The sequence below is a fragment of the Peromyscus leucopus genome, chromosome 4 (genome assembly GCF_004664715.2).
Source record: "Peromyscus leucopus breed LL Stock chromosome 4, UCI_PerLeu_2.1, whole genome shotgun sequence".
Classification (NCBI taxonomy): domain Eukaryota; kingdom Metazoa; phylum Chordata; class Mammalia; order Rodentia; family Cricetidae; genus Peromyscus; species Peromyscus leucopus.
Window position 1 is genome coordinate 111848903 of NC_051066.1, and position 8139 is coordinate 111857041.

The following is an 8139-nucleotide window of genomic DNA, read 5'->3' on the forward strand; positions in this document are numbered from 1 at the left end:
ATACAAGAACTGCTCCTACAATTCAAGTCATCACCATGTCTTGCCTTGCCTGGGTAGCTGGAATGTCTCCCTCAGCTTCCTCAGTGGTCCTTCTATGTCACCAGCCTTTGTTTGGGTCACAGCACTCTTAACAGTACAGCAAGAGCAACCCTTTGAAAAACAAAAAGGAGATGTGTCACAGACTTTTCTGGAAACTCTTCAATAACTTCCACCTCACTCAAAGTGAAGTAAAAGAGGTTGCTAATAAAACATCTCCTAGACCCCCACATACAAACTACCTTGCTCTTTTACCTGCCTCACTGGCCATCCCTTAATTCCCCAACTCTTGTTTCTAGAATCTCCAGGCACAGTCTCCCTTTCTGTTCCCTCACAGCAGGGCTGACTCCTGTGCTTCTGAGACGTCTTCAGTCACATATTGCCTTCTTATTGTATGGTCTCTGTATTTGAGCACCAAACCCTGTCTTGGTTTTCATCACTTATCATACTAAAATGTTACTCATCTTTGGTATTTCCACTGAAGAACGAAGTGCCACAAGAACAATGTTTTGTACCTCATGTATTCGCAGGGTGGTGCCCAGTGCCCAGCACAGTGTCTGACTCACTGCTGACCAAATATAGGCTTACAGGAAACTGGCAACCTGATAACTTGACACTGGTACATGAAGCCAGTAGAATAGAAAACTAGCAAGGCAAACAAGACTCCTATTTTTACAGGTCTTAGAATCCAATGTTACACTATCCAATACAATTGTCACTAGTCACAAGAAACCATTGAAATTTAAATTCACTAAATGAAGGAGAATGGTAGAACCAGTCTTTCAATGATGTCAACCATATTGCAAGTGCTCAGTGGTCTCACTGGCTGTAGCTTTCTAGTTAGATTTTCCATCATCAAAGCTAGCACCAATGGTAGAGATTTTTGTCTCTGATAACTACTATAGGCTTCATCTACTCCTTTTCCCTTGTGAGAGCACTGGGGCTCACTGTTTCCTTAACAGTGACTTGAAGAAGCCCAAACAGCTGGTCAGGACAAGTCCAGTATTGAATCCAATTCCTCTGACTCCACAGATTGTTATGGATTAACAGGATGTGGACGTGCTATGGACTTCCTTACAACAACATATCAGTGTAAGAAAGAAGCAACCCAAATAGCAAAGTTCTCTTGTTGCTTCCTGTGTGAATACAGTCATTTACAAAGACAGACCGGAAACACTAAAGTGGTAAATATCTATATTTTTTTCTCCTGCCTTCTGTCTGAAACCCTTTTCCTTCAGTCATGTATCTCCTGCTGTGTGCGGCTTGGTGAAATGTGGAGCTTAATTCCTTCTCAGAAGCTGAAAAAAACAAGATGACCATTTTCCCTCTTTTATCTTGCAGCTGGGAGATGGGTTTATGAGCAGCCTTGACTAATCCAATAAGTTGTCAAAGGGAACTTTAGAGACAGAGGGGGTGGAGCAGCCACTCCTGCCCCCTTAGGCCACTGCAAGTACGGGGCAGTGATGAGACTCACCTTGTTTCCTATCTTGCTTCATTACTTGTTTGTTTGTTTGTTTGGAGTCAGGGTCCTACTAGATGTTTCTTGGATTCACAGTCCTCCCACTTTCGTCCCTGCCAAACTAAAATTATGAACATGTGCTACTATGCTTAGCTTCTTAACCATTTTAAAATTCCAACTGTCTTCCTTAACCATCTGAATGGGCTACTTTCTATTCCTAAATAATTTTTTTTTCAAGTCAAATAATCCAGAATTCACTTCAGTTGCTGGCAGCTAGAAATCCTACCTGATAACATGGACTAGTCATATTAAGATTATTTTGATTTTTGTAAGGGAGATTAAAAAAAAACTGTTTTCCCCTTAAACCTCCCCTCCCCTGCCTTGCTCCCCCTTCCCAGTTCCCACCACCTCTATTCTATTATCCCCCCCCCCCCAGGCTCCACCTTTAAAGTCATTCCCCAAACTCACCTATCTAGTCTTCTGGCTTCTACACATACACCAACTGAAACACAAATCTAAATATGAGTGAACATGTGTGACCTTTGTCTTTCTGAGGTGAACTATCTCACAGTGTGATTTTGTTTCCAGTTCCATCCATTTACCTACAGACTGCACACTTTCAAATTCTTCACAGCTGACTGAAAAATCCGTTTTGTATATGTACCACATTTTTATTACACTTTCATCAGCTGATGGATGTTGACTCTAGTTCCATTTCCTCCTTATTGTGAATATAGCAGTAATGAACGTGGATGAGCAAGTGTCTCTTTAGTGGATTCAGAGTCCTTTGGGTATATGGCCGGGAGTGGTACAGCCTGATCATGTGGTAGATCTATTTCCAGTGCTCGAAGGAAACTTCAAACTAATTCTCATAATTACTACACCAGTTTATTTTCCCAGCAACAGTGAGTAAGTGTTTCCCTTTCTCCACATCTTTACCAGCACCTGTTTTCTTGATCTTTACCATTCTGGCTGGAGTAATAGAAAAGTAGTGTTAATTTGCATTTCCCTGGTGGCTAAGATGTTGAACAGTTATAAAAATATGTCTTGGCTCTTTATATTTCTTCTTCTGAGAAATTCAGTTTCTCAGCCCATTTTTGTGTTGTTTGTTGTCTTGGTGTCCAGTTTTTTGTTTGTTGTTTATCAGTTCTTTGTATATTTTAGATACTAATCCTCTGTTAGGTGTATAGCTGGGGAAATTTTTTTTTTCCATTCAGTAGTATGCCTCACTTGATCAATAGTTTCCTTTGCTGTAAAGCTTTTTAGTTTCGTGAATTCCCATTTGTTAATTGCTGGTAGTTATCTCTTTGTGCTATAGGAATCTTATTCAAAAAGTCCTTAACTTCGTCTATAAGTTAAAGCAAACACAATTTTTCCTCTAGAAGATTCAGAGTATCATATTTTATGTCGAGGTCCTTGATGCATTTGGAGTTGAATTTTGTGTGAGGTTGGGGTGGGGGTGGTGGGGAAGGTGAGGAGGTTGGGGTACTGTCAAAGATAAAGAACCAATTTTATTTTTTTTGTATGTTGCTGTTCAGTTTTTCTAGCACAATTTGTTGAACATACTATGTTTTCTTTAATGGGTATTTTTTGTCAAAAATTATGTGTTTGTAGGAGCATGAACCAGGTCCTTTGTTCTATTCTATTGATCCATGGACCTGTTCGGAAAGGTCTTGTCAGAAACCTTAAATAACAGTCTTTTCTGTCAAACACTGTCAAACGTTTGCTGATGATAAGGAATTCAAACCTTCACCTCCCACCTTGTAAAACATTTATGTAAATGTTTTAATTAATCCCTACCCCAAACCAGGCCAACTTTTGTTTACATGAAAGACTTGCTGTATTCCCAGTACTGGATGGCCTGGAGCTATGATCCCTTCCCTCTTTCCTTCATTTTCTTTACCCCATTAAAACAAACAAACAGAAAACAAAACAAACAAAGAAAAACTAGCCAATCAAGAAAAAGCATGAAGCTGGAAACCAGCCCATGGGGAGAAGACCCATCACCACCTTTGTTGGAACAAAAAGTCAAGTTGTGCAGTTATCAGCCCTCACCAGGTGAAGGTTGTTCTTTTCAGTGACAGTAATTAAGTCAAAGACTCATAAATGGTTAAAGGTCAAAGAATAAGTGACCCTGGAGTGCTCAGCCACAAATGTGACATTTGTGTCACACTTTTCCCCACGAGGCTCAGGGTTCATCACAGAAAAGGATACAAAAAGTTTGTAAGAGGCTGAAGTTGTGGACTGCTGTAAAATAGTGTCCTCTGCATGTGACAGGTCTGTTGTAATCATTAACTCATGGTGGCTGTGTTTGAATGCAGAAGACATTTAAAAAAATGGAGGAGGAGGAGGAGGAGGGGCTTTTGAAGTCCCAGCACAGGCTGAGGAGCTCTTGGCAGTAAACAGCTTTTGTACAGAGAAGCTCACAGGAGCTACAGCGACCTGCCTAATCCCTGCACAAGGGCCATGCTAATCAGTAATTCTGGCAAGGACTGGTAAGGGACTCATGAGGTTCCAACTCTAGCTGAGGAGTTACTGGCAATTGATAGCTACTGAGGAAGATGACAGTATTTAGGGCCATAGCCTGTTCCCCCAGCAAGTCCAGTTTGGCTACCATCCTCAACTAATTAAAAGAGCCCATTTAAAGTTAAAAGCAGAAAAAGGAGATTTATTCAGTACAACAACATTAAGAAGAGGGACTGAGAGATCCAGAAGGATGTCTCCCACCTGTCTTCGCATCCTAACAGAAGGGTAAGGTTCAAAGAGAAGCAAAGAAATATGAATAATTAATGGTCCAGCAAAGAGGTGGTCCTCCACCTACTATTGTCTGAGCTCCAGTCTCTCCTGCAAGGTCATCCAACAGCTTGTAAATCTCTCTTAGACACAAGTTTCTACTCTAGCTATGCCCCCCACCCCACTCCCTACCCCACCAGGGTTTCACCCTTGTCCTTCTCCAGCAGGAGATAACTGGTGAAATTCTCATTCTTGGGGTCCATTGTTTCAGTAGTCTCAGAGCCAAAGAGGCGTGCAGAAGTGACTATTCAGAACACATTCAACCCCACAAGGCAGGCCAGTTACAGAGGCAGTCAGTTTTCATCAGGGGGTGGGTGTGGCCTCTGGTGGTTTGCACCTGCTCACATGGAAGCACTAATTGCACTCATTGGTTATATAAATAAATAGATAGATAGATAGATAGATAGATAGATACAGAAGAGGACATCAAAGGGAAAGGGGAGCTGTACTGGGGAGAGGGGAGCGAGAAGGAGGAGTTGGGGACAAATATCATTAAGATACATTTTATATATGTACAAAAAAGATAAAAATATTTTTAGTTGAAATAAAATATTAAAGGCGAAAGATTTATACGATCTGAAGAGAAGCCAGAGTATGAGTTGAAATAAAATAAAAAGAGCTAGTTTTAGGCAGATTCATTCTGTGTATCCCTTTAATGTCATGTCTGGGTTCATAAGGATCTAGAGTTAGAATCTGTCACTCCTGCAAGGAGGTGAGAGTAGGGAACCTTTACAAACTATGACCTGCTTTTTATGCAAACAGCAAAAAGGTAAAGAAGCTTCCTTTTATCTGTTCTTTCTTAATTGCTTTCAAATTAATCCTGACGCCAAAGTAGCATTGGGTGTCCTGTACTGCTCCCCTTTACTTTGAAATGGGAGTTTTCTGGACCATCACTCTGGCTTACGAGGAAAATGTAGCACATAGGTGAACATTAGTGATATAAAAAGGACCTGAGCCTATTATTTGTTTAAAGGGATTAACTTACTTCAATAATTAAGATGAACAAAGGCAAATATTTCCAAATCCATAGGTCACTCAAGCTTTGAACAGCCCTTCAGCAAACACTTGGAAAACCAGGGCTTAGTGTACTATGATACATGAAGCGTTCTGACAAATGTTTCTTCGTGGTTTGTACAATATAAGGCCTTAATAATGATGGCTAATCATTCTCATCCACTTAGGACATGTTTCTAAAAGAGAAATGCAGGAAACTAATGAGAGCATTTGCCATGTCTGAGAGAGTCAACAGAGTAAAATTGTTCAGAGTGTTCAGTAATAAAATAGCTTTGTATATAAATTTACCATACTTAATTTCTATTCCCCAAATGATTAGGCATTTAATTTTTTTCTAAATCTGAAGAGTCTGTATCAACCACCTTGACCCAATTGATATTTATAGACCATCTTACCCAATAACTGCAAAATGTATTCTTTTCAAGTACAAGCAGTAGGTTCATAAAGATAGACCAAATGTTAGGGTATAGATAAATCCCCAACAAATTTCAAGGGATTCAAATTCTACAGAGTGTGTTATTTGCCTATGAAGGAAATAGATTAATAACATATCCCTAAAAAATCAAAATATTTGGAAATTTTCTTCTAAATAATACACTCAAGAAATCATAGAGGATATTAAAAATATTTCCTCTAAGTGAGAGACATAGTCTGATGAAATTCACATGGAAGAAACTTTAATGTCATACACCAAAATCTATGATTAATATACATTTAGAGTTTTTATAGCAGTCTATGTATGCTCTTTTATCTTAGCTTAACTACTGGAGAGGGTTAGTGTACCCGGATGTCATTATGTAACTAGCCTAGCAGAAATGAAGATTTTTCTAAAGAGATATTTGTGTCTCTCAATTTTTCAGACTACTGAAACTATGGACCTCAAAAGAAATTGGAATTTTCCCAGGAATCTCATGCTGGGAGGAGAAAAGGGTGTCAGCGAAAGGGCAACTTGCCTCCTGAAAAAGTTTCACACCATCCTAACAACTTGGGACTCACTGCTATGTGACCTCTATAACCTTATACTAAGTAGGAATAGTATTTGTCATAGACAACATACACAATTTATCCATGTTAAGAATTTTGAGGATGAGTGATTATCCTCAGTTATCCCTGCAAGAGGGAGTCCCTGGGGTATTCCCTCACACAGAGAAGAAGATACTGTGAAGACCGAGTAGAGAGGGATTTGAAGATGCTGGCCTTGAAGACTGGAATGACTTAGCCACAGACAGCCTTATGTGCTCACACACCCAGCTCAACCCTGAGGTCACAGGTGATGGCAAACAAAGCTCTATCTGACCTATATTCCAAAATGGAAATGATCAGAAAATTCCTATAGCATATAACAAAGACTGATCTTGCAGAAAGCAAGTAAACTTCTTATTCTAGAAGGGAATACAGAGAGACACACAGCGATTACAAAATCCCACTGGGCACACAATGCATACTTGCCTTTAATATTTCCCCAAAAGTTGGGGACTTCCTTGACAGAGCGAAATTCTGCCCTCTGGGGAAAAACTCTTCACCCTTTTATTCCATATCCCTAGTTCTGCCCTCAACAAAATTCTTTGATGTCTATATACCTCCATGTCTGCGGAACACAGTGGGAACTATATCTTCCATGAGAGACACTAAACTTTTATAGTCAGATTTTACCAGCAAATTTTAGATCTATGAAGAGTCTTATCGGGTTCTTTTCCATTTTTTTCTTATTTGTCAAGCCTATGCTCTGTGTAAGAATCTGTACTGGTCATTGCACAAAATGGTTGAGAACACAAAGTCCCTTTTCTTGTGTATCTTACATTCAGTGAAGGATACTGACTGCCTCTTGCCTTAAAGTTCAGACAACTTCAGCCCAGACTCACAGTTGCAAACACATGCTGAAAAATTCAGTATGAGGTGGGAGACCAGTTCTCACTTTTTCCCCCAGGGTACTCTTGAGGAGTGAGGGATAAGAGATTTATATAGAAATATAGAGGGGGGAGAGAGAGAAAGACAGAAACATGGGATAGCCTCGGAAGGGCCTGGATCATTATCCACCAGTCCCTCCTGTCTCTTCTAAAGGGCTTTTTATAGGAATGCCAAGGGGTGGAGCAAAGACCTCCCCCTAGCACAGCCAAGTACAAACCTTTCCAATCACCTAGTAACCATACACGTGGTCAAGCAACCCTCTAATGCAGCCCTGCTGGGTAAAGCAAGTTCAGATCTCACTAGGAAACCTTTGTGGGCCTCCACAGTATGGTTACATCATTCCATAGTTCTGATCCTAAACAGAATTTTCAGATCCTATGGGTTTTCTCTTTGGTTGTTTGTTGTTAACTTATGCCGAGTCTCCACATCTTTCTGTTGGACTATGGCAGCTACTTTGAGGACACGCAAGAGAACAGGATCAGGTTTATCTGACCTTTGTTTGGGGCTAAATCATTCCGCTCTAATATGGAGCTTTCCTGGAATTTGTCAATCAAAGCCTTTTCAGTTTTAACTATTGCTATGTAAGGGTCCAGTCCTGTACTAAGATTCCTTTGATTTCCTGTGATATTTACTTCAAAACCAGCTGGTTTTTCCTCTAAGCCTTGTGACCTTCTAAATCTAACATCTCGCTAAAAGCCAAGTGCAGTTGCCAGCATGCCGGCAGGTTGACTTTTCCAGCTTCCCTGTTCTCTAGGACAATGGTCCTCAGAATTTGGCTCCCAGGTCAGCAGCATCTGCATCATGCAGAAAGCTGTTAGAAAGGCCAATTCTCAGCTAAGGCTCAATAAATAAAAATTCTGTGTGTGGTACCAAGGAATATTCATTTCACTGCCATCCCACCCCTACCCAAGGCAAGGCTAAATACACTG